Source organism: Cibotium barometz, chromosome 33 (assembly GCF_041138505.1).
Source record: "Cibotium barometz isolate CiBa-2024 chromosome 33, ASM4113850v1, whole genome shotgun sequence".
Classification (NCBI taxonomy): domain Eukaryota; kingdom Viridiplantae; phylum Streptophyta; class Polypodiopsida; order Cyatheales; family Cibotiaceae; genus Cibotium; species Cibotium barometz.
The window spans coordinates 16,532,284-16,559,637 of NC_141078.1; the positions used below are offsets into that span (position 1 = coordinate 16,532,284).

At 38.0% G+C, this 27,354-nt stretch overlaps 2 long non-coding RNA genes across 2 annotated transcripts; both read left to right on the forward strand.

Moving 5' to 3' along the window:
- Positions 1–1,082: 1,082 nt before the first annotated feature.
- Positions 1,083–2,647, forward strand: LOC147619362 (uncharacterized). The gene is made up of 4 exons (XR_015261907.1): positions 1,083–1,190; positions 1,431–1,550; positions 1,639–1,820; positions 2,013–2,647. It is a non-coding gene; the product is annotated as an uncharacterized LOC147619362 (long non-coding RNA).
- A 12-nt stretch (positions 2,648–2,659) lies between these two features.
- Positions 2,660–3,396, forward strand: LOC147619363 (uncharacterized). The gene is made up of 3 exons (XR_015261908.1): positions 2,660–2,848; positions 2,957–3,173; positions 3,300–3,396. It is a non-coding gene; the product is annotated as an uncharacterized LOC147619363 (long non-coding RNA).
- Positions 3,397–27,354: the final 23,958 nt, after the last annotated feature.

A 27,354-nucleotide genomic window follows, 5' to 3' on the forward strand; every position in this document is an offset into this window, starting at 1 on the left:
TTAATTCACTACCTATTTTTAGCAGACCTTACTAAAATTAGTAGTAATTCCATGAAAATTGGGATTCTTCATTAGAGATTGGACTTGAAGCATCCAAGTATTTTAAATACTCTAGGCATTCTTAAGGTCAAGTTTGGAACCATTCCGATGAGATTTGAATTACTTGTGAGTCTTTTTATATCTCTTTTGAGGAAAAGGACGATTTTTTCTAAGTCTGGGACTCAAAAATCTATGAAAAAAGAGAATTTTATGCTAGCTAATATCTCATAGTTGATTGATCCATTTTAGATAAATAATATTTACACAAAGTGTGTCCATTCATCAAAGAGCACGTCCATCAACTTTGATTTTAGAACATGAAGTGGGGGTGACCAAACATGCCTAGCATAGAAACCCCCCTAGGTTTCCACGCCTGACTCTAAAAATTTTCCCATTAGGTATTTCTTAGATTTGAACTTATATATGTGTTAACATCAATTTGGACTACCCTCATAACAAATTTGGTCCCAATCTGACACTATTAAGTCACTATCTATTTTTAGCATACCTTGTTAAAATTAGTAGTAATTCCATGAAGTTTGGGGTGGTTGAAGCATCCATAGTGTGCTTGACACTCTGAGAATCTCACTACCAAGTTTTTGGGCCTGCCCATGGCAAAGGCCTTAGTGGTGGGTATGAGGCTGCCCACCACCTATCCCACCACGTGGGCCTGTGTATGGTTATTAACCATTTGGCCATGTGTACCCGCCGCGTGTGGGGCTATGTGAAACATGGTATGGGAAATTTTGAATGGTATTTTTGCTGCATGCCCCTTTCCAGCTAGGGTTCCTTCATCGTGGCCTGGCGGCCATGCAGGGTTTCGGCGTGGCTAGGGTATGTTCGCGGGGTTCTGCGTGCCAATTCTGAGCGGATGGGCCTTGACGGTCATGCAGTGTGCCGCCCCCCCTGGTGTGTGGGCCATGCTTGGCCTACTAGAAGCTTCACCTTCTACAGGCGGTGCTGCAAGTTCCCGACCTTTGTTATGTGGGCCATGGTTTTTGAGCCGTCTTTGGTACATTTCTAGTGGGTGGTTTTGCAGCGTATACATTTCTAGTGGGTGGTTTTGCAGCGTATACATTAACACCTCTACACATCCTCTGCTGGCTGCTTTATGTGCAGATGAGTTTCTCACCTACTTTCCACTTGTAGAGGTAATTCTACCTTGGACTTTGCTATTTCATTGCATGATGTTTTATGGGTGTGTGTGATGGCTGTGCGCCGCCTGTGCAGAGTTTTGGCTTGTGCTTGTAGGTATGTGGCACCACTTGTGTAGACTATTATTTTATGGTTGTGATGGGTCGCTACGTCTACGCTTCTTAAATGTAATGCTTGCTTAGCACTGTTGTGGCTTTCTGGACACCATATTGACATTAGACTTGTTGCTTTTTTAGGGGTGTAAACAAAAGGTTTTAGGTTAGGGAGAGTGTATCTTGCAACTCTAGCTTTGGTGATTGTTTTTTCCATCGACATGTCGAGTGAAAATGATGCAAATAGCATGGATTTTGAGCAAGGTAGTTAGCATTTTGTTGCTTTCTTGTTGAACCAACTTTACACTTTAAATTTTTATTTTTAAATCATTGATTATGTTGCATCTTATAGAGCTCAACAAGTTTTTTGATGACGACGACTGTGCCACCTCGTCTCGGTAAGCCCAAGGTCGGCGCTGAGGGCCTCATTGCTTTTGGGCTTATCTTCACCACCTAAGATGTGCAAGCACACTCAAGTTCAAAGTTCTATTGCCAAGGCTCTTTTTAAGCTGCGGAATCAGAAGCCAAAGCAAGGTTACTTCTTGTAGCTTGCATTTTGCCGATTATTACTTTATGAAGTTTGATACTCTTGGTTTTAGGTTAAAGAAATGTTTGTACTTAAGTGTTGCAATTAAGTTAAGCCTCAAGTTTATAGCTCGCTTTATGTTAATGTAATCTTTAAGTCATGCTAACATTTATTGTTGCTTTTCAATCTTGTTCTTGCAGTGGCAGTGTCTCAAGCTTTGCCATCAATTCTTACTAGTTTGTGTGCACCTACATCATCTAATCTTCAACTTGCTGAAGTTGGCACATCCTCATCTCCGATTAAGGCTATACCTCAGGCCAATAATGTAAGTAACTTTGCTATTTCCCCATCACATGTGTCTCATTCTATAGAGGTTGGCACATCCTCAGCTCCAACTAAGGCCATACCTAAAACCTACATCCCTACATCCCTACATTATTTGCTGATTTACCTCTTCCTAAGGCAAAACCTAACCTTTCTTTAGTGCCATTTTCCCATGCTACACCACCTCTATTTCTTATTTCTAATATTTTAGAAAGTAGCTCTAGCTTTGTTTTTGAAGGGAAGGTGCTAAACCGCTATGGCACATAGAAGAAAAACACTTAAGAAGCTAAGTATAGTTACTACTTTAAACTTGACCTTGTAGACAAGTCTAGTGTAGACACCATCATGCTCATAATACCAGATCCCTACATCTTGCACTACATAGATAAGCTTTGGGTAGGTGACTATATTAGAATTGACAGTGCATCTGTAAAGCATAAAAATAAAGCTGATGGGGGCACATCTTTTCTTTCATTGCACTTAGATGCTACCACTTTAATTATCAAAGCTAAGCCTTCTAACCTTTTGCCTTGAGGCCAAGATTAGGCCTTTCTTAGACAAGGCTCAAGCATTATGCTCCAGTGGTGCGAGACACCATCAAAGCACACTTGCTTTTGTTGTTTTTCATGTCAACAATGCCCAAAAATATTCAGGCGGTGTTTTGGACGAGCTTGTAGTTGCGGATGGTCCAACATCAAGCAATCGAGCTATGGTGAGTTCTATTTGAACGCTTTCTTAACTTGATGTGTTTTTGGTTTGCTAGTTTTTTATTATGTGCACTCTTAAAACTTATTCTCTTTTGTATTTGCTCATGCCATAGTTGAGCTAGGATAATGATCACAAAAAAGACTACTACGACATTGCTTCAAAAATGGCGGCATAGTCATGTTTGTGGCGCACAATGTGGGGGCTTTTATGGGTCGAGGAAATGTGTTATTGGTCCTAGATATTACAATACTCAGCCCTGTTCCTCAACAAAAAGTTAAAGGCAAATTTAGAGAGTGGGTTTCAAGGTCAAGCAAGTTCTCTTGGATACGGTAAGCATGTTATTTGAGTAGTGCTTTATTCTTTGTCATTTGTAGTTTAATGCTTTGTCTTTAACATTTTATCTTTCTTAGGATTTGTAGCTTCACAAAGTGCACTTAAATCTTGTCATCTCACAGGTTTATGGCACTTTGGAGTTTTTGAATATCAATGTCTTTCTTGTTGCAAGAATTTGTGCTATTTTCAAGTCAAGCAAAGTCAAACCTGTAAGAGGTAGTAGTGGTTAAACACCATATTAGATAATTTGGGAAAAATCCCATTCCCATTTGAAAAATGGAAGCATGGTGAACTTGTCCAAAAGTTTGTCAAAACCCCCTCATGTGACATATCATCGGAAAGATCTTGAAGAATAGAATCTAAATCTATGATCTCCGACAAATTTGGAGTTAGTATGTTTAAGATATGTCCAAAACTATATGGAGTAATTGATTCCCAAAATGTGAGATTTTTTCCAAATTACCTAATATTGACTTGTTATTGCGTTGTGTGCAATACTAATATTGAGATTAGAGGTGCCAAGCTTAGAAGCTAAGATAACTCAAAGTGATCGCTCGATTGTGAAAGCAATCTTGGTGGGTCAAATTGTAGACAAAGTGATTTCTTTGGAAGCTCCATTTAATGTTCTATACCACAAAAATGTTATAGAAGCTCGTGACACTCTAGCATCTATAACAAGATGTGGCACGTTCATGATTGATCACTCTAGTGAATTGATTGACTACAAAGAACTTGCACTTTGATTATAAAGCCTTTTGGTTATTTAATGGAAACTCCAAGCTCTACTTTTGTACTCAATGTTGAGTTTGTTAACCATTTTAATTTTAATCAAGTTTTTATCGGCTGCTATCCTCATAATCAAGATGTGTTTTTGGTCCTGCAATAAATCAAAAGATTTAAGTGTGTCTACTTAAGGTTAGTAAAGCAAATTACATAACACTACCATCGTGTCTATGCTATCAATGTTAGGATTACAAAAAAATTTGAATATACTTTTGAAGTTTACGTATATAACTCGATTGAGGCCACACCTAGAATAATTATGGTTGAGAACAAAAGCTCAAAGAGAATTGCGTTCAATATTATGGTGCTACACTCAAACAATGGGTTTTATGTCTACTTGATGGACACAACAACCTTAGGGAAACGTAAAAGAGTATATTGGACCAATGATGAAAGTCAATAGATATTGCATCTTCTAGGGAGCACTTAACTATCCACTTGAGAGCTTTCATTTGCTTTCCTTTCATCTAATCCTACATGCATGCATGAAATTAAGGCGACTATCTCAAAAATTAATACTCTTAAGCGCACTAACAAAAAATTCTATACAATTGAAACAATAAGGACTATAGCCGCAAACACAAATAAATGGATTCGAGCTTACAACAAAGCAATAATAGATACACTAATTTATGTATGTTTTGCGTGTGGGTGCTTAATGTTGTTTGCTTCTCAATTGGCACTAACACCTAAACCTAATGTATGTACTGTTGAATTAACCTCACACCAACGTATAAAAATTGCAAGGTACAGAACTCAAAAAAGACTAGCCTAAGTTTATCAAGACTCAACCAAATAGGCTTTAATAAATCAATTTATACAGTACATAGGTTAAATTCAATTTAGATTAGTCTCAATACGTATACCTTTTGGGAAAATTAGAGAGCTAACTTTTGATGGACAATTTGGCTTGCAAGGCAGTGTCATAAATGTTATGGTTGACGTAGGCAAAGCCCATAGAGAACTTCCTAGATTTATTAGCGAAGAAGCTTCATTGCTCGTAGGTATTAAGTGTAAATTATCATCTAAACATTGTTACATGAGTGGATTATTTAGGCCTACTTTAACTATGCTAGCAATGAAAGACTTGCTTATGACCATGCTTTATAAATCTAATAATATAGCATTGAACTCAAATTGGATAAGTCACATTCATAAGTTGCAATCCATGTAACATATAGATGACAATGACATAAACACAACAGTTGAAGATGAAGATAATCCATTTACCGATGTATTATTAAAATACAAAAAGGTCCTTTTCTTGTGCGACACTCTCTTATACTCAAAATAGAGTGCCCATAAATTGAGGCTAGGGTTTAAAGCATATCACGCTTTACAAAATATTAAAGTTCAAGTCTATGCTTGATAAACTAAGGCTTTCCAAATAAATCAAAATGTGCACAAGCTAGCACATGTATGTACAAAGCTTGCTCATGAAAATGGTGTGCCAAATAATAAATTTGTGCAATTTCTCCTCAATCTTCGAGATCCTCTTCACCTACAAAACAACCAACAATAAATTGGTGAAAAAAATATTCCATAAGTATACAAACCATAACCACACACATGTTTTCTAGGCGTAAGTAACCCAAGAATCACCCTTCCATACAAACCAACTGAAATAAACATTGGAGGCCCCAAACATACGTCAATACCCACCAAACGTATTAATATTTATAATGGCATCATCCATGATATTAACATGATTTGGCTTAACGCAAAGATAATCCAAGAGTCCTCAAATTATATAAGAGTGTAGAATAATATTTCTAAGAGGGCTTAAAATATATTCTCATAACATTCCCTCTTTCTTGAGTTTGCAATTACCCTCAATTTCCAATTTGTTGAAAAGAATAGAGGATCTCAGGGAAAGCACAAAAATATTTCTCAAGCACCCATCTTGCATCTTCACACAAAGATGATTTTGGAAAGTCACTAAATATTTGCTATATTGATTTCGAGTTTGAGTTGACGTAATCTGATGATCAATGACAGTGTGTAGAAGTAAAACTTCTTTCTCACCTTCAATAAGAGGTGTCTCTTCATACACTAGATGAGTGGGAAGTGATCCCTTGAAAGGTTTTAACAAGCTAACATGAAATGAGTTATGAATCTGCCAAATGAGAAGGTAATTCAAGTTTATATGCAACATCATTAATTTTGTGAACCACCTTAAAAGGTTCATAAAATCTTGGGGCCAGATTAACAGATGGGAATTTTCAACACTCTACAAAAGCTTGAGTCTATGTCAAAAACAATGACTTTTGACAATCTGTGATGTACAAAGATTTGTTTGATAAACATATTCGCAGCTTGCTAAGAAGTCAAAGTTTTCTTTTTACAAGGTAAGAAATATGCTTGCTTACTTAAATGGTCAACTATACTCCAAATCATATCATTATTATGACTTGATGTAGTAGGCAAACTTGTAACTTAGTCCATGGATATTTGTTCCTAGGTATCATTAGGGATTGGTAGAGAAGTAAGAAGTCCTTGGGTCTTATCTTTGTAGCTTTTAATTTTTTGACAAACAAAAGATTCAACCACAAATTTTACTACATCTTGTTTAAGATAAGGCCAAAATAATTCTCTAGAGACTAATTGTAGAGTAGCTGAAACACCTTGATGACCCATATATGGTGGTTGATGCATTTCCTCCAGTATGCATTTTCTGAAAGGTTGTGTAATACATAATCTCTTTTGGAAGAAAAGATAACCATCATGGCATGAATAATCACCAATAAGGTTCCAATTATTGTCTCTAAGCTTAGTCCAAACTTCAGTAAAATTTGGGTCCATATCATAAGATTCTCTCATAGGACTCAATGGTTCACTTTGAATAACAAAAATGTTGTGAACACTAGGACGTCTACTTAATGTTGTGAACACTAGGACGTCTACTTAAGGCATCTGCTATAACATTTTATTTGCCTGGTTGGTATTGAATCATGGGTTGGAAACTTTGGATAAATGAATCCCATTTGATATGTCGATTAGAGATCAATGGCTGGGTTAACAAATGATGAATGCTTTGTTGGTCTGTTTTGATTAAGAATTTAGATCCTATTAAATAATGTTTCTAAAGTCTTAAAGCATGAACAACCATAGCTAATTCTTTGTCATATGTACTATAATTTCTTTGTGCTGGTTTAAGCTTACAACTTTCGTAAGCAATGGGATGTCCATCTTGCATAAGAACAGCACACCAAAGCCTTGTCCACTTGCATCTATAAAACAAATAATGGTCGTTGAAAATATGGTAGTGTAAGAACTAGTGCATGGGTCAATGCTTTCTTAAGTTCAGCAAAGGAATGATCCTGTCTACTAGTCCAATCAAAATGTCTAGTTTTCTTAAGAAGTTCAGTTAAAGGGTGTGCAATGTATGCAAAATTTGTAACGAACTTCATGTAGTAGCTACATAATCCAAGAAAAGATTGGAGTTTGTGAATATCATGTGGTCTAGGTCAATTAGCAATGCTTTCAATCTTTTTGGGGTCTGCTCGAATACCATCAATAGAAACAATGTGTCATAGATATTCAGTTTCATCTTAAAAGAATTTTCTCTTTTCAAAATTGACATAGAGTTGATTCTCTTGAAGAAGTGAGAACACTTTTTCAAAATGTTTTTCGTGCTATTAATGATTCTTACTGAAAACTAAGATATCATCGAAAAACACTACAACAAAAGTTTGATATTTCAAGAATATTCTATTCATCATTCTCTTGAAAGTAATCAGAGCATTAGTCAAACCAAATGGCATAACTAAAAACTCATAAGGATCAATTTGGGTTCCTGAAGGCAGTCTTGAAGATATCTCCTTCATCCATTTGAATTTGATGATAACCAGATTTTAGGTCAATCTTGCTAAAGACTTGGGCTCCCTTAAGCTTATCTAGCAAGTCATCCACTCGAGGTATCCGATATAGATTCTTAATAGTAATCTTATTTAGTGCACAATAATCGATACACAATCGATATGTTCCATTCTTCTTTTTAATAAGAAGAACTGGAGCACCAAATGGAGAACTGTTGGGTCTAATTAATTCTTTCTCTAATAGTTCTTCAACTTGCCTTTGGATCTCCTTTTGCTCAAGCATGTTGACTCTAAAAGGAGCTTTATGTGGCGGTGAGCTGCCAAATCATCTCAATTCTATGGTCTTATGGACGTGGTTTGGGTAAGCCAAGTGGTAAATCATCTATGAAGTAATTAGAGAACTTAGAGATGAAAGGGTCATGAGACACATTTGATTTGGAGTCATCCTAGGCAGTAAGCTAGTTGACAAAAATAAAAAATGTCTTCTCCTTTTTCCATACAGCTCTTTTTGCTTAAGTATGAGTAAAAAAATGGTCATAACTCACCCTTGGTCTGACATTGAAGACAAATTTCTTGGTCACCTTTTATTAAGGTATGGCTTTCATAGTCAATGTGGGGATTATGCTCATGTCTCCATGACATACCTAAGATAACATCCACACCTTGCAAAGTAGACACTAGGAATGTTCTCTTTTCTTTTAATGAACCTATTTATAATTCTAAATCCTTAACCTCTTTTGTGCAATTGTACTTAGTAGCTTTTACTTTGTAACTAGAGTACAATGCATCTAGGTTAAGTGCTTTCAATGCCTTTTCGGAAGTGAAATCATGTGAGCTACCATCATCATGCAATATAGAAATTAATTTTCCTTGAATTTTTAATAAAGCATGAATTGAAAAATTACCTTCATCCGAATAGTCGGGATCAGAGTTACCCTCTTGCTTGAAAGAATCTTCATCGTCTTTTTCAATAACATTGAGTCGAGCCATCCATGTAGAATTATTCTTTTTGTTAGGATAGTCTTACGTGAGGTGTCCTTCCTTGTGACATTTGTAACATTTGAAGATTCGATTCTTTGGTTGACCATTCAACGGTTTGTTATTGTTGTCCTTCCAAGAATCTCCTTTAATCACATCTTTACCCTTTTGCATCCTGGATTTATCAAAAGTACTAGAAGGGAAAGAAGATTTAGTAGACTTTATAAAAAGATTTATCCTGCATCCTAAAATCTCTAAATATAAACGTTTTGCATTCTGAATTTAAAGTGAGGTCCATAGCATAATTAAGGTCAAGTGGATGAAACATATTAACGTCAGCTCTAATGGTAGACTTAAGTTTAGAAATGAATTTCCTATGTTGCTCTCTTTCCTTGACTTTTTCAATTACTTGAACTTGTAAAAGAATATCCCAAAATTTGTTAATATAAGATTGGACATTCTCTTTTTCAATCTGGCGTAGAGTATCCTGTCGTTGACATGCTTTAGCCTTGTACTGAGATGGTAGAAAATGCTTCTTTAAGAGTTTTTGGAACTCTTTCCATGTTGAAGGTCTATGTTCACCCTATTTGATCACATTCCACCATAAAGTAGCACTTTTGATCAAGTGATGACAAGCACATTTAATTTTATCCTTTTTTGAGAACTCGCAAAGGAAATAGTCATCTAGTTGGCTAATCCATGCAATAAGAACTCATGCATCCTTCTTGCCATCATAATTTTGGAAAGTGAACACCTTTCGACTTATTCGTGAGTCTTTCTAGGAATTTGAGCATGCAAGGTAGATTTAACAGTGCGTCTAACATGATCACTTTCCTTCTTGTTTGACTCAGAAGAGTTAGAAGAATCACGTTTGCGTTTGGAACGCTTCACTTGACGCTCTAATTTGCGTCAGAGTTCTCGCTCAATAGCTAAATAAGCGTTTGGAACGCTTCACTTGACACTCTAATTTGCTCAGAGTTCTCGCTCAACTACAAGGTAGATTTAACAGTGCGTCTAACATGATCACTTTCCTTCTTGTTTGACTTGGAAGAGTTAGAAGAATCACGTTTGCGTTTGGAACGCTTCACTTGACGCTCTAATCTTGCGTCAGAGTTCTCGCTCTTATAGTGCTAAGATTTGTTCTTGCACAATGGGTGGTGCGAGTAAAGTGGCCATTGCAATCTAATAGAAAAAGAAAATAGAAATTAATAATGTAAATAAATAAATGAAGGCAAAAACTTAGCTCTAGAATTGTTGAATTCGTCTTCCAATGGTTGGCCTTGATTCCCCGTCCTCCAAGAATTTGCCGAAAGCCGATACTTCTTTGATGCTGAAAATTTTATTGCATGAAGCTTCTAATTTTTGAAAAAGAAAAAGAGAGCCTTTTTGAATTTTTTTTTGTGATACTGAAAGTCTGATTTTTTTTCAATTTATTCTGAATTTTCTCTTTGTGTAAACCTTTTTCTCTTTGAGGTCTTTGAAGGGTTTTTAAAGATAATCTTTTATAAAATAAAAATTTAAAGCTTACATAAGCTTTTGTAAGCTTATAAAGCTTTAATGGTTAAGCTTTAAAGCTTAAAGCTAAAGCTTATAAAGCTTTAATGGTTAAGCTTTAAAGCTTAAAGCTAAAGCTTAGCTTTGTAAGGCTTACAAAGCTTTAACAAAAAAAAACGACACTTCTCTTCTCTCTGGAACCCGTCGGTTGCGCAACTATGAAGAAGGAGAAAAATCGTGCTGTCTGCACCATGGGGAAGAAGAGAGAGAGAGAGAGAGAGAGAGAGAGAGAGAGAGAGAGAGAGAGAGAGAGATGAAAATCTACGCTACCCTCTGAAAAGATGCAGGGGAGAAGAGAGCTTGAGCTCTTGCAAGCACACACACTCACAAAACCCTAAAAAGAGAACACACAAGGTGAGAGACTGAAAATCTTCTTCTTCTTCACACAACACTCAACACACCATATACAAATATAAGAGTACACACATTATGAAATGGTACTCAAGCAAATACATACTAGGGTTCTTGATAGTGTGAACCCAACTAAATGAGCTGGAGCTATAACTATGCCAGTCTCTAGAAGGGCTGTTGCACAGCCTGTCATCCCATTGGCCACATATCACCCATGATCTCACCAACTATGCCAGTCTCTAGAAGGGCCGTTGCACAGCCTGTCATCCCATGGCCGCATATCACCCATGATCTCACCAACCATGCCAATGGTGTAAGTGTGGGGCCTATCCCCCATGTCATCAGTGTCCACCGCCTCACTAGATGAGCTCGATATCTCAACACTCCCCCTCGAGCTCAACTCCATCTCATGTACACCAAGCGAAGCCCTAAATCTGCGGAGCTTCTCTGTACCCAATGCTTTGGTGAAGATGTCAGCGACCTGATCCTATATGTACTGACATAAACAAGGTCAACGTCACCTGTCAAAACCTTCTCTCTGACAAAATGGTAGTGGACCTCTATATGCTTCGTGCGAGCATGAAAAACTGGGTTCCTGGCCAGCTGTATACTGCTAATGTTGTCATAGAAAATGACAACTTGTCTATCCACTGATAGACCCAAATTTGCAAGTAGCTTTCTCAACCAAGCTACCTCACATGCTGCCATAGCAACACCTCTGTACTCGGCCTCTGTACTGGTGGATAGAGCAACCGTAGGGTGCTTCTTGCTGCTCCAAGTCACAGCAGCACTCCCCAAAGAAAAGATGAAGCCACTAGTAGATCTTCTATCTGAGATACTACCAGCCCAATCAGCATTTGTATACTACCAGCCCAATCAGCATTTGTATACCCACTAGTAGATCTTCTATCTGAGATACTACCAGCCCAATCAGCATTTGTATACCCATGTACACATATCTCTGTCCCAATTTCATAAAATAGTCCACAATGTAAAGTAGACCTCACATACCTTAGTATGCATCTCAATGCATCCAAATGTGGCTTCTGATGAGGAACCTGCATAAACTAACTCACCAATCCGGCAGCATAGCTCAAATCTGGCCTGGTGATCGTCATATAGATCAAGCTTCCTACTATACACCTATACATAGTAGGATCCTCCAAAATCTATCCTGAATCTGCACTCAACTTGCCATTCTGATCCAATGGCACTGAGATAGGCTTACAGCCTGTCATACCATACTTGGACAACATGTCCAAGCCATACTATCTCTGCAGTAATCCAATACCAAGTGGTGACCTAATCACCTCAATGCCCAAGAAATATCTGAGCTCCCCCAGATCCTTCATCTCAAACTTCTGTCTAAGCAAGATCTTTACATCAAAGATCTCTGCATCATGGTCCCCCATAATGATCAGGTCATCTACATAGATGACAACAAGCACAACCCCTCTATCACTGTGTCTCACATACAGCGAGAAATCTGCATTGGCTACATGAAAGCCAATAGTGACAAGATATTCAAAAATCTTGTCAGACCATGCTCTTGGTGTTTGTTTTAAGCCATACAAGGCTTTCTTCAACCTGCAAACATGCTCGGGGTGACTCACATCCTCATAACCAGGTGGCTGCAATATATACACCTCTTCTTGCAAATCCCCATGCCATTCTTTACATCCATCTGATGTAAAGACCACTGCTTTAATGTAGCCACTGCTATCACAGCTCTCACTATTGCCATCTTGGCAACTGGGCTGAAAGTTTCCTCATAATCAATGCCATATGTCTGCGCATATCCTTTGGCTACCAATCTAGCCTTGTATCTCCTTATGCTTCCATCACTCTGTTATGTTTTACTTTGTACACCCACTTGCATCCGATGGCTTTCTTGCCTTCAGGCAATTGCACTAAATCCCAAGTCTCATTTCCATATAGTGCATCCATCTCCTCATCCATAGCTTTCTCCCAACACACATTTCCAACAGCCTCATCAATGCATGTGGGCTCTACAACCTATATAACTTTTGCCATGTATGCACAGTGATGTGCCACATAACCATCATAGGTAAACCTCTGCACAAGATTCTTCACTCTCCTAGATCTTCGCAGCTTTGCATTCATGGCTTTCATAGCCTTCTTTACACCAAGTGTTCTCATAGCTGGTATCCCAAGATCCTCATCAAGGCTCATCTCTGAGCCACTAGACTCTCCATCAACATGAGAATGCCCTGTAGAAATGTCAGGCATACTAAGGGGCTCAACCTTTTTCTCTTTGCCTTTGCCTTTGCAAGACTAGTATTATGATGCAGCCTGACCACTCCAGGGTCTATCAACTGAACCACTAGTCTCTTGGTCCACTCAAAGACTGTGATTGTTGACTTGCATTCTGTGCAACCACACTTCCACTCACATCAGCCCCAACAGCTTCTTTTTGAGAGTAGCATACCAGCTGCTTAACTCATCAAAAACAACATCCGTGCTTACCCTCAACTCACGTGTAGTAGGGTTATAACACTTGTATCCCTTTTGCTCAAGGGAATATCCAATAAACACACATTTTTTAGCTTTTGGATCCAGCGTAGTTCTCAGCTCATCTGGCACATGCACATATGCAATGCATCCAAAAACTTTCAGATGAGACAAATCAGGTTTTCTACTAGTAAACCTCTCCTCTGGAGTTACATCATGTATGGCTGCAGTTGGAGTCCTGTTCATGATGTAAACTGTTGTAGAAATAGCTTCACCCCCATAGCTATGCAGCATATTCTTCTCTCCCATTTCTGTCACGTGGAAATACATGCTTTGTTTGCTTTCCAAATTGGCATGCTTCACATATTTTCTGCATACCTTCAACTTTAAACTTTGGCAGCCCTGTCACAATTCCTTTAGTCTGCAGCATAGACTTCATTCTCTGCACATTCACATGTCCATTTTCTTTTATGCCAAATGTCTGTGTTTGCAACAATTTCTGAACCATTTGCAAACATCGCAACACTCACTTCAGGCATGTTTACATTCAATGTAAACATTCTGCCCCCACTCTGTTGGCTTTTGCAACCAACCTGTACTTGTCTTTAAAGTCTTCAACATAACAACCATCAGGGTTAAACCAAACCTGCAAACCCTGCTCAATCATCTGACCAACTGAAACCAGATTCTTTGTTATGTTTGGAACATGAAGTACATCTGCAAGGTACTTCACTTTGCCATCCTACATAGACAATGGCACATCTCCAACATGGGCAATTGGATGAGCAGTGTCATCCCCTGTTTCCACAAAACTTGGTCTTTCAAGGTTTTTCATCTCCTTGAACCACTCCCCATGACTTGTCATGTGGTTCGAAGCACTTGAATCAACGTACCATACATCATCTTTATATGCTGCTTCAACATTTTAAGACATGGCATTCACGACATGCTGCATAACAAACAACCTTTCATTATCCTTATTGTTTCTGCTTGAGGATGCGTAGTTGTTTCCCCATTTTGCATGTCAGCCTGCTTCTTATAACAATCTGCCTGCACATGTCCAGGCTTACTATAATAAAAGCATCCACGTGTATCATTATACTGCCTTTGCCAATTTCCACGACCTCTTTGACTCCCCCTGCCTCTCTGAATTGGCCTCTTCCACCTGCGTGTTGTTGTTGTTGTGAATTTTGGGAGACTGTTGTTGTTGCTCTGCTTTTGCTGGCCATAATTTTGATTACCTATTCAGCCACATCCTTGGCCGCGTCCACGGCCTCCTCTACCTCGTCCTCTTCCTGAACTTGTGTAGGACTGTTGCTCTGAATTGTTTTTGTTTTGTGAAGACTGTTGGTCTTCACCCAAGCTCTTCTCTTTTATAATCAACATAGACACCAAATCTGTGAAATTGGGAATGTTTTCTCGAGTTTGAAATAGACGTCTTGAACGCCTTGTATTGTGGCCCAAGACAACGTCGACAGACTTCCACCTTATCATCATCATCTGCTGAAACGCTTATAGATGCAAGGGATTCTACAATACCCTTGATCTTCAATGCATAGTCATTCATAGACATACTCTTTTTTCTTTTTCTCCATAGTATGAAGTTCATTCTTCAACTATATCTTTTGTGCCTTGGTATTCGTTTTACTAAGGTGTCCCACGCCTCCTTGGGGGACTTGGCATCCTGTATGTGCCCAATCATGGTGTCTTGTATACTGATAGAGAGCCAATACATAACTTTTCTGGCTCCTTGGTTCCAATCCTTGAACTCTTTCACGTCTGTAGGAGTCGGATTAATCTCCGGTATCTCCGGTGCCTCTTCATGCTCACCTTCTATGTAGTCCCAGTAGTAACTCTTTCCCATCAGGAAATTTATCAACCTGAACCTTCAAGCATGGAAGTTATTCTTATCAAGATTCTCAGCAACAATCTGGTTTATGCCATCATTTGACATCTTGTCAGACACACAAATTCACCAAAAACAGCACTCTGGTGATTTGTCCTGTACAAACTGTTGTATTTTCTACAGTGGTACTGTATTACACTCAAATGTCACAACCAGTGATCTCAATGTGCATACATACACCCAATGGCAATTGTTGACCTCCTTGCAGCACACACAATGTCTGTACAACCAATCTGTCTTCTTGCAGTTCTTAAAACAGAGTTCTGTAGAGAATCAATGACTTACCCGCAGTGCGAAATCGCCTGCTTTCCAAAAAACGGAGGTCCTAACATGCCCGAAACGCGTTTTCGACCCAAAAAATTATGTCCGATAGAATTATATAGTTGCCCTATAGCTTTACTCCTGCGAAGAAAGCTCCTCAATTAGAGATCGTTTGCCGGTGCCTCCTGTACAGCTCCCGACAAGGGTGTAGTCCGCCAACACAAATAGGGAAGAGTAGATGAAGCTCTTACCCTCGTACCGCTTCCTGTGCTTCTCTTGCTTGCAGCTCAACCCTTAGCATGAACCAGGCTCTGATACCATGAAAAGATGTAGGGGAGAAGAGAGCTTGAGCTCTTTCAACAAGCACACACACACTCACAAAACCCTAAAAAGAGCACATAAGGTGAGAGGCCGAAAATCTTCTTCTTCTTCACACAACACTCAACACACCATATACAAAGATAAGAGTACACACATTATGAAATGGCACTCAAAACATACTAGGGTTCTCTATAGTGTGAACCCAACTAAATGAGCTGGCGCTATAACTATGCCAGGTCTCGAGAATGGCTATCACACAGCCTGTCATCCCACTGGCTGCATATCACCCATGATCTCACCAACCATGCCAGTGGTGTAAGTGTGGGGCCTATCCCCCAGATGGGTCATCAGTGTCCACCGCCTCACTAGATGAGCTCGATATCTCAACACCCTTCCCCCTAAAGCTGCCGTTGTTGAGAGAAGCTTAATTAATTAAGCTTTAATTTCAAAAAAAAAAAGAAAAATCACCCTACAACAAGTGATTCGCGCTTCTTTTTATATTTTATTTTTCTATCCACCTAAATTGATTTGAAGATAAACAAGGACCCTCCATTATGGATTTTTCTCTGCAGAGCAGTACTGGTTTACCAATGTGATTATGAGACTAACACCTCCTTCAGAAGCTCATTCAATCCATATGGTTGGATTATTGAGAGGGTTTGGATTGGGGAAAACCACTTTTTAAAGAAGAAGATGGTTTTATGGTTTTCTGCAGAGTGGTTTGCCAGCCCCCTTACCCTTTGGTCTTTGCCCCTTGGATAATAGATGAAACTCTTCAAAAACTTTTGAATCAAGATTTTAAGCTTTTAATTGTTGACTCCATCTTCCTAGATCCTTTCTCTGATACCGCTGTCACTCAGATCTAAGTTTCTAGGAAAATAGAGTTTTAAAGAAACTTTGTAAGAATTGATTAAATCAAATAACTCATCAAATTCCACATGCTCAACATATTCAATAATTGAGTGAAACACAAATAATAATTAGCTCACAAAGCACGACTCCAACATTGGGTGCAATTACCCCCCCTCATGTGTGTGGCCTCTCCCCAAACATGAGTATTTACAAGATACTTTATTTCAATTTAGGCCATAGCCTCCAAAAATATAAAAAGGTGCTTTTCTTTTATGACACTCTCTTATACTCAAAATAGAGTTCCCATAAATTGAGGCTAGGGTTTAAAGCATATCACACTTTACAAAATATTAAAGTTCAAGTTTAAACTAAGGCTGTCCAAATAAATCAAAATGTGCACAAGCTAGCACATATATATACAAAGCTTGTTTACAAAAATGGTGTGCCAAATAATAAATTTGTGCAATTTCTCTTCAATCTTTGGAATCATCTTCACCTATAAAATAACCAACAATAAATTGGTGAAACAAATATTCCATAAGTACACAAACCATAACCACACACATGTTTTCCATGCGTAAGTAACCCAGGAATCACCCTTCCATACAAACCAATTGAAACAAACATTGGAGGCCCCAAACATATATCAATATCCACCAAACGTATTAATATTTATAATGACATCACCCATGATATTAACATGATTTGGCTTGACGCAAGCATCCCCAAATTATCTAAGAGGGTAGAATAATATTTTTAAGAGGGCTTAAAATATATTCCCATAACAATCAGACCCAATCATAATAACTAGATATTATGTCCACTGGTTTCAAGCCATGAAAAATGAAAGATTCCTTTCCCCTCCGCGCAACGAATCCTGGGTTCTAGCAGCGGAAGTAGCACTTCTTACGCAGGGCAAGGTCCTTCACTCGGGGCCTCGCCCATGAATATCCGGACAAGAGACTAATCCCTCGGTTCTTTCAGAACCGAACCCAGAAAAACTTCCCTCGCCCGGAAAGCACGGCAGGATATTTTAACTCTAATGTAGTCAAGAGCCTTAACTAATTGAACTGATCGGACCGAACCCGTATCATAGTTAGATCAAGGAAAAGACTTGCACTTGGATCATAGAGACCAGCGCTTGAGAGGCACAGCCGTTGATTCTTTTCCATAGAACAATTTTTATCCGGGATTTACTTCATCTATCGTACCATAACAGAATTGAGTCTCATTTTAGGGATCCATCAGTCCAGCCTAACCCCATCCAGTCCCGTGGGTTAGCCAACACCCAACCACTCTAGTGATGGGATCCATTTAAGAATTTGGTTAGGTTTTGTCCTGGGTACCAGGAAAAAGAGTTCCCAGGCCCCCTAGCCGGATATTCATGCAAACTTAAAACTAGTCACACCACTTACACACCCAATATGAAATTACCTTTTTCACAAATTCAGCTGTCTTTAAAACAATCATTTAATGAAACTATAGTATCACTGATCATAATCCTCCAAAATTAATCCGGTTGAATCCTAATTTCCAAATTTCCCTTCATCAGTGTACTTATGGCATCATTGGCAACCAGAACGCCCTGTCTACTCAGGGGCCTTTTTAATAGTTCCTAGCTCATAGTACCCGGCAATATATTCACTTATAAAAATCAAAATGGAATCTCCATCAAAGATCATCAAGATCAACCAACAGATCCATATAAAAGAGCCATGGACTCATCCGTTGAGGACCAACAAGGTCAATCAACCAGATCCATGCCCGAATTCAGGAAACAACTCTTACTCCTTGTTTCAATATCTTCCATAACGTACGTGTGGGTGTCTTTGGCGACTTAGAGCCCAAGCACCGTATGGTTAGCACCTTCTAGGATCCTTCGTAGGAGGTCACCTACTAGCGCTTCACTCATAGGCCACTTCCTTAGTCCCTCATCCACCGTACTCATCCACCGTACCGGAAGCTTACCATTTAAATCGAACCGAGGCTGGTCAAGTCCTCGGCTGACCTTGCTACGCGAGATATCCTCCGTTGACTCTCCGTCAGCTATTGCAACTTTATCAGATAGGTCTCCCAACGACCTCATTCACAAGACGGTCAAAATGTTTTCCCAACATTTTTGACATAAAACAATCATTTAAAAACAGGTCATAAATACAGTTTCTATAACGAACTCTCATTTTTCCACATTGTTCCACATCAATCTTCATTTATTTCATATGTATTCCCATTTTCATCACATCATTTTCCATCTCATCACATCTTTTCTCATTTATTTGGCATTAGATCTCATCCACTCGCATCTACCCATATCCACATCTCATCACATCATATTTATTCACATCACATATCACATCTATCCCAATTTACATCACATTTCATTCACTCACATCCCGATTCACATGACATCACATCTCATTCATTCACATGACATCACATCTCATTCATTCACGTCCCAACTCACATTACATCACATCTATTCACATCCATCACATTCATTTACATCACATCCATTTATATCCATACCATCACATTCATTCATATCCATCACATTCATTCATTCATATCCACCACATTCATTCACATAACCATCCCATCACATGCATTCTATCCACATTATGTCACATCACTTCTATCCACATCATATCTCATCTCATTCATCCACATCCATCCAATTGTTCTCATGAATGACTACTCACATCTATCCATATATTCATATCTATCACTTCACATCCACATATATTCATGTCACATCACATTCTTTCACATACACATCCACATCCATTCTCTCACATACACATCCACATCCATTCTCTCACATACATATCCATATCCATTCTCTCACATACTCATCCATATCCATTCTCTCACATACTCATCCACATCCATTCTTCACATACACATTCACATCCATTCTTCACATACACACATTCACATTCACATCCATTCTTCACATACACATCCACATCCATTCTTCACATACACATTCACATCCATTCTTCACATACACATCCACATCCATTCTTCATATACACATTCACATCCATTTTTATCACATACACATCCACATCCATTCTTCACATACACATTCACATCCATCCATTCATTCACATCTATCTGATTCACATACATCTCATCACATCTCATTTCTATGCAAGTTTTTAGTTTGATTTTCTTGCGAATACAAGGAATATTTCTTGAATTAGTATCCCCAAAACTTCTTGATTGGAATTCTGAATTTCATACCAGAATTCCTCGAATTCTATAACCTTGATCCACAGATCAATTCGAAGGGTCTCAAACTTAGTTTCAGATTTGGCGGGAGTTTTGAGTGTATTTTTCTAAACTGGTAACACCTTCTTTCCTCAAAACTGACGAAAGAGTTTGGTCTTAGTCATAGTCTGATTCAAGGTTCGAGTCGGATAAGATTTTTCTTGATCTATCTTTCTCGAAAAGGTTTGATAATTCAGTTACTATTTTACTGAATTTCTTTCTTTGAATATTCACTTAACTCATTTCTAAACTAGTTACGAATTCCAATGAGGAATAGATTAATCATTTATCTGAATATTTTGATCTCGATAGATTTTCTAAATTCTCTTTTTACAATCCATGTGAATATAAAACAATAGAAATTTCTCTCTTGGAGTATTTAATTATTCATTTATCAAATACTCATAGAATTTAAACATAGAATTTAAGAGAATTCTAATTTTGATATAAAAATTCTTTATGCATCTATTTATGCATAAAAATCAACTTCAGTGGGAATAACTCTTTTACAAAAAAATCCTTTTATGCATAAAATCAAATTTAATAGAAATAACACTTTTAAAATAAAAAGAATTTCTTTATGCATCTATTTATGCATAAAAAATAATTTTTATAAGAAGAATGCTTTTATAATAAAAAATTTTCTTTATGCATCTTTCTATACATAAAAATCAAATTTAATAAGAATAACACTTTTGTAATAAAAAAATTCCTTTATGCATCTTTCTATGCGTAAAAATAAATTTAATGAGAATAACAATTTTGTAATTGAAAAAATTTCCTTTATGCATCTTTCTATGCATAAAAATCAAATTTAATGAGAATAACACTTTTGTAATAAAAAAATTCCTTTATGCATCTTTCTATGCATAAAAATCAAATTTAATGAGAATAACACTTTTATAATAATAAAATTTCCTTTATGCATCTTTCTATGCATAAAAATCAAATTTAATGAGAATAACACATTTATAATAATAAAAAAATTTCCCTTATGCATCTTTCTATGCATAGAAATCAATTTTAATAATTAATATCAGTGATATCCATTCATATTCATAGGTGAATATGTACATGGAGTAATTACAATATTTCTTTTAGATGCAAAAAATGGTGGGAATTACTCTTTTAGAATAACATAAAAATAAACTTTCTTTTCCATAAAATTTTAGAAAATAACCTCCTTTGTATGGCTGACCATTTCTAATTTTTATCATTCTTTATTTAACTTAAATTAACCCAAATTGCACTCACAGAGGAGTGGTTCACGCCTCTCGAGCCAGTGGCCCCACGGGCGGTGGATGGGAGCCTTTACACAGTTGGAGATCCTGATTACTGTCAGAGCTTGCACAGAGGATGGCAGATGCCTCTACTATGAGATTCAGGATGAGGGCAGACTCCAGAGAGTGAAGGTGGAGTCGCCTTTGGTTGCAGAGTGCACCTTTCAGAGGATTCGGGTAGTGGCCGCCGCTTCTCGGAAGTGGCATATTGACCCCGACCCTGCTGATGTGCTCCCGGATTGGCGCATATGGGCATATGCAGCGCGCCCCTTGGCCCGGCTACAGTGGGACCCCGGGGAGTACGAGTGGCATGATCCTTATGCATCCCTTGAGGCCACAGAGATCACCTTTTTCTAGTATACTGTTCGGCTGGGGCGGCATATTTTGACGGCGAGGAGGACGGTTTCTCCAGCGGCGGCAGCGGGGCATTGGCGACTACAGGGACTCTCACAGGAGTTCCTGGAGGATTTCTGGACTCGGCTCTGGGCTAGTCGACAGGCCCGCAGGATCTCGACTTTTCAGTGGCTAGTCGCCCACACAGGGGCTCAGCAGTTGGCACTTGGCTTGTTTACAGCGGTCTTCCGACGGCCTGCGTCCGATGTGCGGCCACCCTATGGAGACACAGAGACATTGCCTTTGGGATTGCCCTCAGGTGCATAGTAGATTTGGCTGCGGGGCGGATGCTGCAGACCACGCTGCGTATTCTGGCCCCCCTCTCTCCAGAGGGTATGTTTACGTGGGGTGCCGTTGCTTGGTCGACTTCGTCAGGGCCTGCTATGGGCTATGAGATGGAGCAGGGCAGTCAGGCCATCAGATTTATTAGGGGCCAGCCTCGCCTGGTTCCGGCACCGGATTTCTCGTCCGCCAGCTGGACACAGGAGAGGGATTTACGATGGGAGCTCCTCAGCAGCCTCACCATCTGGTTCACCTGGAGGGCCCGGTGCTTTACGGCCTTTGAGGGGAGATTGGAGCCACCAGCAGAGACTGTACGAGGGATTTGGCAGGAGTTGATCCACACCCTGTGAGGACAGTACGACCGCATCTGGATGAGGCGATCTTACGGCCCCAGGCCTTTCATACCACTTGGCGCTGTGGCCCTTTCTACACCTTACACACGGGATCCCCCCGTTGGCACTACAGGCCACCTGTTTGGCTCTTCCCCCCCTATTGTATGATTTAGCCGCTCAGTTCTTTGTACTGATGCTTGTATTTTGCAGCACCTAGGGAGAGTCTCCCGGGCTGCCATGCTGTATTCGCTGCTCTGTCTCTCTTAGGAGCAGGAGAGATCTTTTGTAGCCCTACGGGCGTTTTTATATAACTAATGAAAGGATCTTTTCTCGGAAAAAAAAAAATTAGATTTATAGAACTCTAATCTACACAATTTTCTAAATTCAAAAGAGTAAACAATAAGAAGAGTTTAACTAATCCTTTAGTTAATCTTTCTAGGATTGAGAAAGGTTGGAATGTAAAGAGGAGAAGGGGGTGGCCTTTTTATCAAAGGCATAGCATTTGAATTTAATTCAACATTTGCAAAACATAAAAATTAAGAAAACCATAGATTCTTCATTAAACAAGTAAGAAAGTTAGCTTAGATGGAGCTTGTAAGCTCTCCTTTGGCTTGAGGGATTGAGGGTTCTACTCTTGTTTGAAGTAAGAGTGGCCACCAATTCACTTTGGAGCGGATTAGGCCAAAAAAAATTAAATTATTAAAAAATTCAATTTAGATGGCTCAAGACAAGAGCAGAGTAATAGCACATAAACACCATTAAGCTTTTACAAAGGGGGGAGGCTTCTATTTATAGGAAAAAGTGAGCCTCTAACCAAGCAAACTAATTCTAGAATTTTCCAGATTAGTTTGGTCAATTTTTGACCATTTTTGGGTCAATCCAGCTTACTTTTTGGATCTAGTTTTGAAATAGGAGAGAGGAGAGATGAAAATATCTCATTTTATTGATTAAAAATTAGGGATTATGATGAGAAAAAGGTACCTACTTCATGAGGGGAGATCCCCACACTGAGGTGTCAAAATTCAGTGTTTTAATTCTTTTCTTTGGTCCTTACTCCACTCTTCATCTTATGTGAACATTTACTCATTTTTGGGGGGTTTTTCTTTTATTCTTCAATTTATCTCCTCCCTACATTTGGATTAATCTTATTTGTCCATAGGAACCTTAATATTGGACCATAATCTAAAAATTTCTAAAAATCTGGACCCTTAGGCTAAGGTCCTTTATACCTATTTTTAATTAATTCCAATTGCACATTGGAAAGTTCTTTTTGAATTTCTATTTTAGGGGAAACCATTTTAGACACTAGGACGATTTTTATATCCAAAAATATCTCAATTTTGAATTACCTCCCTCTAGATAATTTCTCTCTCCAGGCTAAAACAGGGTAAAACAGGATCTTTCTTTTATTTTAGAGAGGGGAATAATTATAAGATCAGAAGGGGAGGTTCTTACACCTGCACACCTCAAAAGATGGAGGGAGGAATCTTACAAAAAATTGCTTAAGTCAAAGGCACATATTTTGGGAGAAGTGCTTGACTATTTTTTTGTTACTAAGTTTCAAAGCTGTGGAAGCCAACATGACCACAACCTTCTTTGGATTAAGAACACTTCTCAATTAGACAAAAACAGTGACCAAGAAATCATAGACTTTGTTGACAAATATATTAGCACAAACTCAGAGCTATCGCCACCTGACATTCAAGAAGCTCAAACTCATAGACATCGCAAACAATGTTTGTGCAAAAATAGCCAATGTCGCTTCGATTTCCCATAGTTTCCAATGCCTTGCACTATGATCATAAGACCTCTAGAAGACGTTTTCATACCAACTGAAATACTCAAAATTATACATAAGCTTGTAAAACAATCCTTAGATAAACTAGACCTTATCACTGCTCCTCAATTTGTGATTTGGCTCACCAACATGTCTATAACACTAGACCTTATCACTGCTCCTCAATTTGTGATTTGGCTCACCAACATGTCTATAACACTCGATGAATATATTTTGTTGTGAAGCTTGTAAAACAATCCTTAGATAAACTAGACCTTATCACTGCTCCTCAATTTGTGATTTGGCTCACCAACATGTCTATAACACTCGATGAATATATTTTGTTGCGAAGCCAAGCCTCCACACCAACAAAATTACTTCTTAAGTGAAATTCTTAAGTGAAAAGTGGAAAACATTTACACAAATAACTTCAATATTAGTGTTAGTACTTTATAGGATGCAAATACTAACATTCAATACGTATTAAATGCTCATGGTGTAGCTTCATATTGCACGACATACATAACAAAGTTTGATAACATGTTAATTAAAGCCATAAAACTTGAGTTCGATAAATGCATACAAAACAATGCAAGCACACTCGAAAGGCTGCACATAATAGGCAACACCATTTTAAACACTCAACAAATAAGCTCATAATAAGAAGTTTAAATACTGACATTCAATACGTATTAAATGCTCATGGTGTAGCTTCATACTGCACGACATACATAACAAAGTTTGATAACACGTTAATTAAAGCCATAAAACTTGAGTTTGATAAATGCGTACAAAACAATGCAAGCACACTCGAAAGGCTGCACATAATAGGCAACACCATTTTAAACACTCAACAAATAAGCTCACAAACAAGAAGTTTACATTGCTCTTTCACTCCCACTCTATAACACAACCAGAGATTTTTGTTTCATTAACACTAGCCCTCAAAATCAACGACCTCTACTTCTTAAAAGAAAGCATATGCTACAAAAACTTGAGCCTAATAGCACTAATATTTTCTTTGATTTAGTTATAGGAAAGTACATTAAGCATGCTTCACATTTACATCATTCCTGTTTGGCACAGTTTGAAGTTGACTATAACTTGAAAATAAGCCTTACAAATTATGAAAAAAAGCAAACATAATACGTTATATATGATACAACAGAGCCAAAGACCCTGAGAACTAGTATAGAGAACAATATCTTCTATTTCTACCATTTTACCATAATGAAACCAACATCTTGAAACCCACAACACTTGGCATGATGCTTATGTGGAACATCAAGACTTAATTAAATAAAATGAGAACAAGTTTAACCAAGAAATTTTAGTTCCTATTCCAAAAGATGAATGTTCTTTGGCATCTAGTATCACCACAACAAACTCTTCCAACAATGAAAGTGCCTCATCCAAGCTTGACATTGGCGTAGACATGCATAAGAAACATGAATCAAGATCCAATTTAACACTAAACACTATACAATTAGTAACAATGCCTAACATAGAATACCATGCAAGATTGCATAATCTTAATTCTCAAACAAAGACTCATATTTGATGACATTATGCTAAGGAAGCACCTAAGTCCTCATGAAAGAATTCATCTATTCCTAACTGGAGGTGCAAGAATAGGGAAGACATGTACCTTACTTCTTTTAGTTCAAGGACTTATTAGAATCTATAACCAGCACTCTAGCTCCAACCATGACTCTGTGTGCTTCTGCTAGCTTACACTCTGGAAAGGCTCCATTCAATATTGGGGGCACTACTATACAGTAGTGTTGAATTTTCCTTTAGTAACTACTTTACATAATATGCTTGCACTAGAGAAATTAGATTCCCTCTCTAGACTACACGAGAACTTGCAATGTGTCGTGTTCAAAGAAGTTTCACTTATAGGAAGCAACACTTTTTTTATACCGATGATGAACGATTTGGGAACAATTAAGCGAGTTCATGACAAACCATTTGAAGATCTTAATGCGATTCTATGCGGAGATTTATGTCAGGCTAGCCCAGTTCATGATCATTAGATCTTCACAAAGCAAATTTAACTTTTAGAAGAATTAACACCTTCCTACTGGCATACCTATGCATGCTGCTATGAACTAAAAGAAATAATGCGACAAGACAATCAAAGATTCATAAGCATTCTTAATAGGATTAGAATTGGGTCACAAACAAATGAAGATCTTGAAAGCTTAAATGGAATGTATTGTCGATCACCAACACCACAACAAAAAATTGCGTATCTATATTATGCCAATAAAGATAAAGATAAATATAATCAAGAGGTGTATAACCACACTCCTAGGTGACCCCTTTGAATTAAATGCTATAGACAAATGCCACAAAAGCTATAGTAAAACCACCACAATTTCTAAAGACCCAAAACTAACATCGGGCTTGCACACAACAATACATTTAAAACCAAATATGATTGTAGAGTTATGTGCTGGAAGCCTAGATATAGTTGATGAATTTGTTAATGGTGCAGATGCTATATTTAAAGATGCAAACCTAAATCACCCACGCCCATATATTTGGCTCAATTTTAATGACCCAAAAATAGGCCAAAAACAAGATACAACAATGCTTATTTATACTCCAACACCACTAAACACAATTGGACACCAATACACAAGATTACAAAAGAGTTTCAAATAGGCAAAAACTTATTGAACAAAATAACTAGAACACAATTGCCAATACAACTAGTTGCAACAAGCACAATACATAGATCTCAAGGACTTACTATGCAAACCTTGGCATTCAACCCCAAAAACATAAGAACACATGGCCTCGTCTACATGGCGCTCTCTCGTATACGTGATCCTTAAAACCTTTACTTGTTAGAACCTTTAGAACAAAAGCATGTTAAAGTAGACGATGATGTGATCCAAGAAAATAAATGACTTCAACTACAAGCTAAATGGTAAATGATAAATAGATCTTTCCAGAATCATGATTCAAAATATCTTCTACTACAATCTCTAAATACTGTATCATTTTAATGGATTTAACTATCTTGAGTCATATAGAGCATGAAGAAATTTCCTAGGGTGAAGTAGCCCCTCGAGATTGCTATTGTAGCAGGTATTACTCTTTTCTTGAAATATAATATTTTTTATATTTTTAGCATTAGGATTTAATTTTGAAACCTAACTCATGAATGACATGATTGTAGATCCATTTTTTGTACGTATAAGAAATTTGCATGAGAGTATCCAATTTAGAAGACTATAATGATTCTTAGATCTTATGCAATTGAGCTGAGAGGAACCACCTTGTTAGTAGATTGCTACCAACAAACTACTTGGGATCAAGGTTGGGAAGAAAATCTTGTGTACATCCATCTATGTTGCATCCTTGGATTTGTAGAGTGCATAGACTTTATCACTACCACATTTGGATACTCTTATTAGATTATTACTATACACTCAGTGTGTACCTCTCAGCCTATAGTCTCATATCTATGTTTGGTGCACATTTGTAAAGGCCCCCATAATGAGGAGAAGCCATTTGGTGCACATGTATTTGG